Raw genomic sequence first — 12,483 nt, forward strand, 5'->3', positions numbered from 1 at the left:
CCTATTTATTGATGGATAAATTTGTTTCAAGTTTTTTGTGTGGATTTTGAAAAGTAGCTGGGCTGGAAATCTTGCATAAAATTTGGCTACCCTGATTAATTCATTTTGGCTCTACTGTGTTTGTCTCACACACAGAAAACAGATCTACTCTATCAAACATAGGTGAACAAATGTATGTCTAAAACAATTCAAAATGAGCTGCTAGACTGTGTGCTGGATGACTGTATGTTGTCAACATGTTGTCAACTATCCATCTATTATGGGGCTACTCTAGAAATTCACTAGTCATGTGTGATAGCCTCTCAGCAAATTTTGTTTGAGGCTATGTCATTATTAATATCGTTTGCCCCACCAATATCTATAGTCACAAGCCACTGCTTCTACAAAACCTCAATTCTAAGGGTGTGATCTATATACCTCCTCACAAAATGTGATTTTGTGATGTAGTTAGGCCGGAAAGTTTGCAGGAAGATATGTCTAAAACTGCTTGAAGACAGCTGCTAGACTCTCTTGATTAATTAGATAATGTCTGAAATCTGATAATGATGTAATTAATAAACTGCATGTAAATGCACTTATTGTCTGCATATGTTCTGAACCTCCTCTTCTTTACTTTCATGATCAGTTTTCTATATTCTACTGTTCCCATCACTTCATCATCTGACAGCGCATACACAATATGACCAAAAGTTTGTGGACATCTGCCCGTCACACCCATATGGGCTTTTTGAACATCCCATTCCAGATTTAGTCCCTTCTGCTGTTATAATAAGCACCACTCTTCTGGGAAGGCTTTCCACTAGGTTTTGGAGCGTCTCTGTGGTGATTTGTGATCATTCAGCCACAAGAGCATTAGTGAGATCAGACACTGATGTTGAATGAGGAGGTCTGGGGTTCAGTCGGTGTTCCAGTTCATCCCAAAGGTGTTCAGTGGGGTTGAGGTCAGGGCTCTGTGCAGGACACTCGAGTTCTTCCACTCCAACCTTCACACACCATGTCTTCATGGAACTCGCTTTGTGCACAGGGACATTGTCATGCTGGAACAGGTTTTTGCCCCCTTAGTCCCAGCAAAGTGAATTATTCTTGTAATGCTACAGCATTCGAAGACATTCTATACAATTGTGTGCTTCCAACTTTGTGGCAGCAGTTTGGGGAAGAAGCACATATGGGTGTGATGATCTGGCGTCCACAAACTTTTGGCCATATAGTGTATATTGGGGATATCAGCCTATTTACTGATGTATAAATAGTGTTTCTCCCCGTCGGGGAATCGAACCCCGGTCTTCCGCGTGACAGGCGGAGATACTGTCCACTATACTAACGAGGAGCTGCCCTAAACCACTACCAAGTGCACTTCCATGTCCACTACAGTTAAGTATTGTAACAATACCAAGTAGAAAACTTTGAATACATCTGCTCTAATTTATGTAGGTGTTATGACACTGAGACAAAGAAATTAAATCATTCAGCTGGTTAGATATGAGGAAAGAAGTAACCATAGATGAGAAAACACAAATGTACAAATTACATGTTCACACTAAACCCTATTAACTTTGCTTTATTATGAGGTTCCTCTGTGTGCAATTGTGACTAGCAATGTAATTTGCTATGTTACTTATTATTACTTATACTTCTCCACTTGCTATTATTAGGCTAATGATAAAATTGATATTGAATTTGATTATTTACCTGCAAATCCACCATTTTCAGCTTATTAAAATGTTACACTCCTAGCAGACGTGAGTGTAATCACACATGTACATTAATGATTAAATTGATGAATTGATGAAACTGGAAACATTTGATCATATGCAGATCTGAATGAAACGTTTTGATCATACGCAACTTGGAATGAATAAGGAACATTTAGTTGTTAATGGACGAATATTTGAAAATATGGAAAAACATGAGAATATTGAATGGTTTGTTTGGGAATATTAGGCTTATATACAACTCTTTAGGATAAACTTTGGGTCAGGTTTCACACAAATTATCCAAAAATTTTTTAGGAAATCCCTTTGTTTCAGATGATGGTGGCCCAAGATGTTTTAAACCTCCAACACAAGGCTCAACACTGGCTCATTAAAGAAAATTAGCCATTTTATACAATATAACATGATCCATTTAAGGGTAAAAGTGGTTCGAAGGAGAAGTAAGAAATTTCCCAGTTGGCCAATTGAATGCCATTTACACTCCACACAGATTAAACCAGACTAATAAATTCCCTCTGTGTGTTAGTGAGCTGTTAGATTGTCTGTGCAGTTTAACCTTTGTTTTCTGAAGTAAAGTTTGAATAGTGGATTAAGCAAACACTGGCCCATTCACTACTCTGGGTGTGTACTTTAATTTAAAAGTTTACAGAAACATTCTGTCTGCCAATTTACAGAGAAATGCATCCAATCTAATTGGGAGGAAGTTCAAAATGCAGCAAGACAATGACCCAAAACACACAGCTAACACAACAAAGGACTTCATCAGGAGGGAAAAGTGGAATGTTTTAGACTGGCTAAGTCAATCCCCAGACCTTAACCCAACTGAGCAGCATTTCACCTCCTGAAGAGGAGACTGAAGGAAGAAACCCCCCAAAATAAACAACAAGTGAAAGAAGCTGCCGTACAAGCCTGGAAAAACATCACAAAAGAAGAATGCAACATGATGTTTGGTGATGTCAGTGGGTCACCATCTTGATGCAGTTATTGTAAGCAAGAGATACACAACTAAATATTAAGTGTTATTTACTTTAATTAAATCAAGATTAAATTAAGATCATCTGTTCCTATACTTTTGCTCACCTAAAGTATTGGGTGGCCTGCCACCAAAAGTGCCATGTTCTAAGCTGTTTAACACATCAAGATGTAAACATCAGGAAATGAAAGCTGAAATTCTATCTCATATTCATCTTTTGATGTCAAACCCAAATGTCTTCAGTGTGTAACAAGTGTGTGGCTGTTCCAGTACTTTCAGAGGGAGCTGTATGGATGTGATGGTCAGGTGTTGTTGTGGAATTCTTTCAGCTAAAAATAAAACACTTCTCAGTGTCTTGGGGTCTTGATGCGAAAAAATAGACTTTATTGTCCATATAAAAGCAACAAAGCCAAGTTAGTCTGCAGAGTAACTGATGAATATGATCTCAACACAACCTTTTATACATTTTCAAATGTATCACTCTCTAGGAAGAGTTTTCTCTTTACACAAACAACTAGTATCTGTTGGCTGTCTGTCCCATTAGTTTCAAGATTCAAGATTCAAAGAACTTTATTAATCCCAGGGGGAAATTGCTTTGCCATGTTACAATTGCTCTCAAAAAGAAAGAAAGAATAAAATAAAATAAATATATACCTATTTTATAAATATATATACCTAAATTTGTATTGCACATGAAAGTCCCTTATTGCACATGAATTGAACATGTATTGCATATGCATTACACATGAAAGTCCCAGCACTTATAGAGAGGAATTGTACAGCTTGATTGCCACAGGGATAAAGGATCTTCTGAAGCGCTCAGTGGAACATTATTTCTCAGTTTTAATTGTGGCGGAAGACCTAATCTCCACGGCCTCTGTACATCCGTTCACTCCATGTTTTTCAGACACTGAGAGCCTCCAGACATTGATACCCACCTGTACTTTACACAGTTACTTACTGAACTTTAGATGACCTTATACATGAATAGGTTATTGCATAGTTATGGTTACACATGGGATTATCTTGATGATTAAATATTCCATAGTGTCCACATACTTTTGGCCATACAGTGTATATTTGGAGTAAGGATGTGTAAATGTGTTGTGATGAGAGAAAAAGCAGTGTTTCTCCCCGTCGGGGAATCGAACCCCGGTCTTCCGCGTGACAGGCGGAGATACTGTCCACTATACTAACGAGGAGTTGCCCTAAAACACTACCAAGTGCACTTCCAAGTCCACTACAGTTAAGTATTGTAACAATACCTAATTTGTGTAGGTGTTATGACAGTGAGACAGTTTTAGTCCCAGTCACTTTCCACATCAGTGAGATGAGACACAGGCGCTCATAGGGATACATTAATCTAATCAAACAGTAAAAACTCACCACTAAAACCGCAACCATCCAGCAAAATAAACCCTATACCTCCCGGTTCTACATAAATAAAAGCTTCACCACGCGGTAAAGCCTCCAAAAATTTTTCATCCATTCATTTTCCCGCTTATCCTACGAGATTCAATAACGAGCTCCAGGTGGGAAGAGCGGCGCCTCATCGGGAATATGTTTGCACTCGACGGTAAGTTCAACATTATAACGGTTTGCACTTATAAAAAATAAAACAAGACAAAAAGCATACAGTGCAGCAATATCTAGTGATACATCATGCTATAGAAACAAAACAAATACTTCAAATAATATAATCTATATGAACTTACAGTTACAGCAAAGCATCATGGGGAAGACAGTCAGTGGCAATATTTACTTCCGGGTTTCGGCGGTCAGTGCTGCTGGTTTCTGCATCATTACAGCAGGAGGAAGGTTGTGGATCTTACACTGTAGCCGATAAAGGTGCAGAAAATGTATATATTAACTTACTGTACGAAATGCAAATGGTCTAAGAGCATTTTTAAACAGGGCATTTCAAATATTTGACGGATATTTGACTTATTTTGCTTTACGTGTCCTTTTAAACTAAATTTTGAAGTGAAAAGCAGCTGCAAAGAAAACATTAGCAAAGTCTGGCAGGATTTCAACCCCTAAAGCATGCAACTCGAAATAAAATAAAAATAATAAACAAACGACTAATTAAGCTAATTAATAAAACTATACAATTTACCGAGTAACAGAGTCGTGTCACTATGTATACATATATATATATATATATATATATATATATATATATATATATATATATATATACATATATACACACACACACTAAATTTATATACTATATAAAACATATAGGTTTGATTATAATCATGTATTACTTGTTGGATGGTTTTGGAGCACATGAGACTCAATGAAGACCAGCCTTTTTCTCTTTTCTTCAAGTTTCCACGCAGATGTAAAATAATAACAATAATAATGATAATAATAATAATAATAATGATGATGATGATAATAATAATAAAGATCAGTTTAACTGTATATAAGCTCTGACTAACCAACTCAGGTAACTATCAGATTTCCTGAAATATGACAAGCAGTTTGAGATTAAAATATCTCCAACTCGACAAGGCATTAATCAGCTTATGACTAGAAAAAGATTTAATAATACACCAGAATTTCCACTTTGTCCGAAATCCACTGTATAATCTTATTAATTATAAAATCAGATCACACTTCTCTTAACTGCAATTCAATTTTCACTAGACAAAAGTTTTGAAGAGTTAAAGACAGTATATAAACCTCAGTTTCACTGATAGAAACCCAAATATCAGACATTTCATTCTTTTGTAAACTTATTCACACCTCATTGAGATCAGAAAATCTGTTCATACAATCAACACAAACCACAACTGGAGAATAGCCTGCAACCGTAACAAACACCAAAACTTCTCCTTCCCGGCATATTTGTAATAATTTGCTCTTTTTAGACTATCTGCTCAGCCCCACCACGCAGTGGAGCCTCCAAAAATTATTCATTCATTCATCTTCCCGCTTTATCCTGGGAAATTCAATGCCGAACATTTCAATGGGAGGAGCAGAACCTCACAGGCAATGTATTTCCACTCGACGGTAAGTGGACCTTTATGGCGATTTACACTTACAAACAATAAAACATGACAATAAGCACATATTTCATCTGTATACGCTGAGAAATCATGTTTAAACAAACATTAAAACACGTAAAAGTACACGAATTATTTGAGATCACAGCGCGCAAAGCATCATGGGAAGCCCGTTCAGTGGCAACACTTACTTCCGGGTTACAGTTGGCAGTGCTGTGGCTTTCTGCGGTTCTCTGGTTTAAAAAAACAAAACAGATCTGTCGAAATAAAAATTAATTAAAGTAAAAAAAAAATCAAAAGATATTGTGTATTCATCTATCTTTATTTTATCTGTCTTTATTTTTGTCTTTGTATTTCTCACGTGACTCATTTCTACATGTATATTCTTTTCTACATGTATATATACCCCCCCCCAAAATAAATAAATAAATAAATAAATAAATAAATAAAAAATAATAAGATTCTTCGACGGATTCGGATAAGATATAATAGCTTTAATATTGTAGTTTATTATTTATCACAAAAAGACACAAAATAATTTATATAGTATCCACAAAAGACTTAAAGGCAAAATTGGAGTAAAAGATGGAAATTTTGGGGTTGAAATGAGGTGTTTCTTCTGTGGTGGCTATTGATACTTCACAGTGAAGTTATTTTCATTTAGGGCAATTATTTATAGAACCTTACTGAGGTAAACAATTACAGAGTTACTGTGCGTGTCTGTTCCTAATGCATTTGCAGTGACACCATTTTTAATTTTAGAGCTACAACTAGCTATGACTAGCTCCTACTTTTGGAATCTTCTGATAGGCAAATAAATAAAATGCAAAAGTATGTGGACACCTGACCATCACACACATATGAACTGAACATCCCATTCCAGATTTAGTCCCCACTTTGCTGTTAAAATAACCTCTACTCTTCTGCGAAGTCTTTCCACTAGATTTTGGAGCGTGGCTATGGGGATTTGTGATCATTCAGCTACAAGAGCATTAGTGAGATCAGACACTGATGTTGGTGAGGAGGTCTGGGGTTCAGTCGGTGTTCCAGTTCATCCCAAAGGTGTTCAGTGGGGTTGAGGTCAGGGCTCTGTGCAGGACACTCGAGTTCTTCCACTCCAACCTTCACACACCATGTCTTCATGGAGCTCGCTTTGTGCACAGGGGCATTGTCATGCTGGAACAGGTTTGGGCCTCTTAGTCCCAGCAAAGTGAATTATTCTTGTAATGCTACAGCATTCGAAGACATCCTACACAAATTGTGTGCTTCCAACTTTGTGGCAACAGTTTGGGGAAGAAGCACATATGGGTGTGATGATCTGGCATCCACAAACTTTTGGCCATATAGTGTATATTGGGGATATCAGCCTATTTACTGATGTATAAATAGTGTTTCTCCCCGTCGGGGAATCGAACCCCGGTCTTCCGCGTGACAGGCGGAGATACTGTCCACTATACTAACGAGGAGTTGCCCTAAACCACTACCAAGTGCACTTCCAAGTCCACTACAGTTAAGTATTGTAACAATACCATGAAGAAAACTTTGAATACATCTGCTCTAATTTAAGTAGGGGTTATGATGTATTATACCACATGTGCTTTTTGAACATCCCATTCCAGATTTAGTCCCCTTTGCTCTTATAATAACCTCCACTCTTCTGAGAAGGCTTGATTTGTCAGAGATGTAGACATGTTGAGGGTTGAGGTCAGGACTCTGTGCAGGACGCTCGAGTTCTTCCACTCCAACCTTCACACACCATGTCTTCATGGAGCTCGCTTTGTGCACAGGGGCATTGTCATGCTGGAACAGGTTTGGGCCTCTTAGTTCCAGTGAAGGGAAATTGTAATTCTACAGCATACAGACATGTTGTATACAATTGTGTGCTTCCAACTTCGTGGCAAGTTTGGGGAAGAACCACATATGGGGGTGTGATGGTCAGGTGTGAACATAGTTTTGGCCATATAGTGCACATACAACAATTAAAAAAATAAATGACCGAATATCATTACTAGATCCTTTGAACAAGAATGTGAGAAAGTTTTTTTTTCCTCTAAATAATGTGGATGGCATCTGTATTGTGCTGTGCTGTGTATAGTGAAGATGGGGAAAGTCAAATGCTGTCTAAAACCTATTCATCATGTTTCATTGCTAAGAAGGAAGGGGAAGTTGCGACTGGACGCTTTAGCTTATCAGCTTTCTTGTTTGGCGAATAAATAAATGCACATAGCTGAGTATTCACCTGTTTAGGACATGAGTTAAAATACAGAGAGAGCATACTTGAGCAGTCGTCTGTTATATAGTTTGTGCCATGCTGGAGTTATGTGATGGAGTTACCAGTATGGCATCCAAAACCGGAAACAATCCCTGCTGAAAAAAAAAAACAAAAAAACAATAGAAACCATCACAGAAATTCTAATGGTTTCCACTACAAGTACCATTACAATCCATCAGCTAACCCCTAAAACTATTACCATTAAGATTGTTGGTTCTTAATGGTATCCACTAGACATAACATGCCACCAATAGAAGGCAACAAATTACCAGTAGAGACCCACAGGGACCATTACAGTTTCCATTAATAGCAGTACAAGCAACTCCCATTAAAAACATTAAAACCATTACAAATTCTGTGATGGTTTCTGTTGTTTTTTTCAGCAGGGATAACGCTGACAGTGCACACACACACTAGGTTAAAAACTGTGTACTCATATTGTTTTGGCTCTGTGTGACTATATACATTATAACAGCTTCAAAATAGTGCTTGTAGTCGTGGCTACTGAGTGCAAGCGGGTGAGGCGGCAGGACAAGCCCAGGACAGTGCGCCGAGGTCGGCCACTGCAGCCCGGATTCCGCGCTCCGGTTTTCCAAAAAAATATTCGAATAAATGAACAAAGTCAGTGAAAATGATCGAGTTAAATATAACGAGCTTCTTAGCAACGGATGGATTATCAGTTTTAGCGGAAATAGAGCTCAAAAGTCGTCTAAAATGCCCAAATCTACGAGCTGTTTGTTTCTCAGGCGACGCACACCAGGGCTGAGAGCTACTCAACAGCTCCTTTTAACGGTCACAGCTTTTAACGGTTATAACGACGTACACGACATACAGCTTATGGATTTTAAATGTCTTTTAGACCCTGATACGGTTTGTTTACGACTCACATCATGCTGGTTTAAAGTATGTCATATTTCATACAAGTTGTGTGCCTCAGATGCTGGAGTTAGTAACGGCTATCCAGCCTTTTCTGTAAACAGATACACTTTAATTTCTGAAAGTAAGTTGGGTCCAAGTCTGAGGGAACATGAACAACATCTGAACAACATGGTCCTGTTTTAACTTGGGAAGGCTGCCATTTAAATCAAGTTTCCACTCAGATAAAAGGGACACACAGAGAGTATGGCTTCTAGCTAGTGTTTTGTGGTTTAAATGACGCTTACCGTTCAGTGGATATGTTCCAGGGACATCAACGTCACTTCCGGTGCTCATGAATATTAGTGTGAAACTGTGTGCATCTTTTAAACCCCAGCTGAGTGAGACAGTTGTAGTATTGTCAGGTTTAGGCCACTATGTACACTCAGTATCTAAGTCAAATATTCTATAGACTACATTTCTAAGAGCTGTTTGGGCAGATCCCTTATCCAGCCTGTTTTCTCTGATTACCAACATCAGTTAACAGCATTAGAGTTAGAGCAGTAATTGTGTTTTTAAAGTTTGTGTTGTTACGGGAAGCAGGAGCTTGTGCTTCACTGTCTGAGCTGAGAGTCTTAAAGGTAGGAAGCCTCTCACTCACTCACCTTTAGTAACCACGTTATCCTGCTCAGGGTAGCTGTGGATCTGGAGCCTATCCTGGGAACACTGGGCACAATGCAGGAGAATTCACCCCACATGGAACGGCAGTCCATCGCAGGGCACCGTGCACACACACATTCACACCTAGGGGCAATTTAGCATAGCCAATCCATCTACCTTAATGTTTTGGACAGTGGGAGGAAATCAGAGAACCTGGAGTAAACCCATGCGAGACTCTGGACAGACAGTAAACCGAGCTCAGGATCAAACCGAGCACCCTGGAGCTGTGAGATTTCTAAGCTATAAAGCACCACCAGACCACACTGAGAACCTACTGAGCTAAATTTAGCTAAAGGATTAATGCTTGACAGCAGATGACAAGAATCTGATGGGAATTTTTTTGTAGGTAATGACACATCAGTAAATTATAAATTCAAATTGATCAATGTGAAGGCCAAAGGAACCTGTAAATAAAGTTAAAGCTATTTGTTTCCAAAGCTATAGTGCAGCCCAAATATCAAAGCAAGTTGGTTGGGTTTAGAGATTTTTTTTTTAGTGTATTTTAAGCTTTTATTAAGTTTCATATGAGGACCGTTTTACCAGGAGTATTTTTTTTTTTCATTCAGCTAAAAGCAACTTATCATGATGTTATGAAACTCTCATGATCAAAAGCTGGAAAATGTTTAGCTTCAAATGTCTTTGCAAGTGTTAAAAGTGACCTTGATGCCAACAGATAAACAGGCCTGATATTTAAACTAATAGTTGACAGAAGCCATAATTTAATAACCTGCAGTATATAGCGCAGTATATAGAATCCTGGATTCAGCAAAGGTAGGCAATTTGGTAATGTATACCTCCGTCAACCATCCTAATCATCTCTTTTTTTCTAATTCATGCCATGTTTTCTTTTCCAACAGCACAAATCTCTCTTCTGCCTCAGCACTTCTCCTTTCTGCATGCTGTCTGCATAAAAACATGAATGGCCTGTACTTACATTTAGACGCATTTTTAAAGATTTTTTTCCCTTCATAAAACCCTTCAGAAAAGCCAAATTTCCTAGACATCATCACTGCCTTCTTTTTGCCGTTATAGACTTTATTTAGACATTTTGCAATTCAGAAATCATTCAGAGTGCATTATTAGTTCCCTTGTGCCATTAAATTACAAACCATGAAAAGGGTCTGGGGTTCAGTCCTGAGCTTTGATTACTGTTTGTGCAGGGTTTCACATGCTTTTCCCATGTCTGTGTGGTGGTTTTTCATCCAGCAGTAGATAGATTAGCTCCTCTGAATTGCCCCTTTGTGTGAATGAGTGTGATAGACCATTGTCCCATGCAGTGTGTATACCTGCCTTCCACTCCTGGGATAGGTTCTGGATGCACCGTAACCTTGACCAGGATAAAGTGGTTACTGTACATGAGTGAATGAAAGGCAAAAACTGTTTGAATTACCTGGATAACTGTTAATCAGGTGTTTGTGTTTTCTTTGTAGATTTGCATGCATTGTGAGAATAAATCATTTCTTAACACGTTTTAGAGCTTGAAGCTTGTGTTAATCAAAACAAGAGCAGTGAACAAATTAGATGTTTTTTCTCATCTCCTGAAAAGCTTTGTTTTGTGTGTGTGTGTGTGTGTGTCTGAGAGAGAGAGAGAGAGAGAGAGAGAGAGTGGTGTCAACTTGAGCCTCTTTACTCTATTCCCATTATCATCTCATTAGGAATGAATCATTGTTGGCAGATTGGATTTTATGTGTTTTAACAGTGTAACCAGTTTATCCAAGTAGGGACTAAAACCTAAGGGGTCTCAAAATATAATCTTATGAAGGTGTTTGAACAATACCTGATGTGCATGTTGATATCGCATGTTTCTTTAAAAAAAAGAAAGAAACTAACTAGTGATGTCTGTCAAAAAGGGATGCACAAAGAAAAACTGTGAAAAGGGAATTATTATGGGTTTTTTTGATGTTGTTGTTGTTGCCCCTAATACTATATATTATTGTAACACTGTGACTACTATATATTGCAAACTGCTGTGCAGCTTATGGCCAGAATATTATTTCAGACAGAATGAGGACTGTGTGAGTTATTACCACTTCTAACAAGACAGTACCTTGCAGCCCTGTAGTTCTGCAACAGTTAACGCTAGAACCCATAAGGTCTCTTTAGTTTGTCATCTCTGGGGGAATAGAGTTTTTCTCTACCAGTGTGGATTCTAAGTAGAACCGCTTTAGGAAGTGAAATACCATCAACTGTCCAAGAACAAAAGAGTGTAGGCTACACTGACCTTAGTACAAAAATGATAGTCTGAGCAACAGACAAACCACTCAAGGAGAATCTAAAACCTTTTGTTCACTTTTCTGGCCACAAGCTTCAGAATCTTGAAGGCTGCAATCTACTTAGCTCTTTGTTTTTCCATCTGCATGTATGTGATATGTCAGTTTTCAAAAGAAAGCTCATTGAATATCTTGATGAGTTTTTCAGAGTAAGACATATTCACTGGACTGAAAGTAGCCCACGGTTGTTTTTCGGTTGGCTGTTTGCAGTGTGAAAGTAGGCCATGTTTTTGGTAAATCTAGAGTTCTGGCCTGAAAGATTACACAAAAAAGACACAAAGTCATAAAATCTCATAAAACCTCAACCAGAGCACAGCAGTGAGGGAGCAGGTTGTAAACTGTAAGCTCCATTCCTGAGCCAGTCTGATGTGTATGATTGATGGAGGATGTGCTCCATTAAAGCATGAGGGAAGAATCTGCTGTCATGTTCAGAGATTATTTGTGAGCTACTTATGCAGAATTGTGGACCACTGATCACACTAATGCAGCAGAGTTCTCATGAAAACACTTCTGAGTAGGCACTAGTTTTCTATTTCTAATGTTAGACATAAATCCAGGTTGCTCTCAAACTGCTTTGACACAACAATGGAATGTAAAAGACTAGCATTACAATCGTTTATTACCTTATTCTCTGGCAGAGTAGGAATATATTACTATTCATCTCTCT

At 38.2% G+C, this 12,483-nt stretch overlaps 3 non-coding genes across 3 annotated transcripts; all 3 read right to left on the reverse strand.

Moving 5' to 3' along the window:
* Positions 1-1,255: 1,255 nt before the first annotated feature.
* trnad-guc (transfer RNA aspartic acid (anticodon GUC)) lies at positions 1,256-1,327 on the reverse strand. Its single transcript has one exon. It is a non-coding gene; the product is annotated as a tRNA-Asp (tRNA).
* Positions 1,328-3,815: 2,488 nt separating this feature from the next.
* trnad-guc (transfer RNA aspartic acid (anticodon GUC)) lies at positions 3,816-3,887 on the reverse strand. The gene has a single exon. It is a non-coding gene; the product is annotated as a tRNA-Asp (tRNA).
* Positions 3,888-7,093: 3,206 nt separating this feature from the next.
* trnad-guc (transfer RNA aspartic acid (anticodon GUC)) lies at positions 7,094-7,165 on the reverse strand. Its single transcript has one exon. It is a non-coding gene; the product is annotated as a tRNA-Asp (tRNA).
* Positions 7,166-12,483: the final 5,318 nt, after the last annotated feature.

The sequence above is a fragment of the Pangasianodon hypophthalmus genome, chromosome 19 (assembly GCF_027358585.1).
Source record: "Pangasianodon hypophthalmus isolate fPanHyp1 chromosome 19, fPanHyp1.pri, whole genome shotgun sequence".
NCBI classification, from domain to species: domain Eukaryota; kingdom Metazoa; phylum Chordata; class Actinopteri; order Siluriformes; family Pangasiidae; genus Pangasianodon; species Pangasianodon hypophthalmus.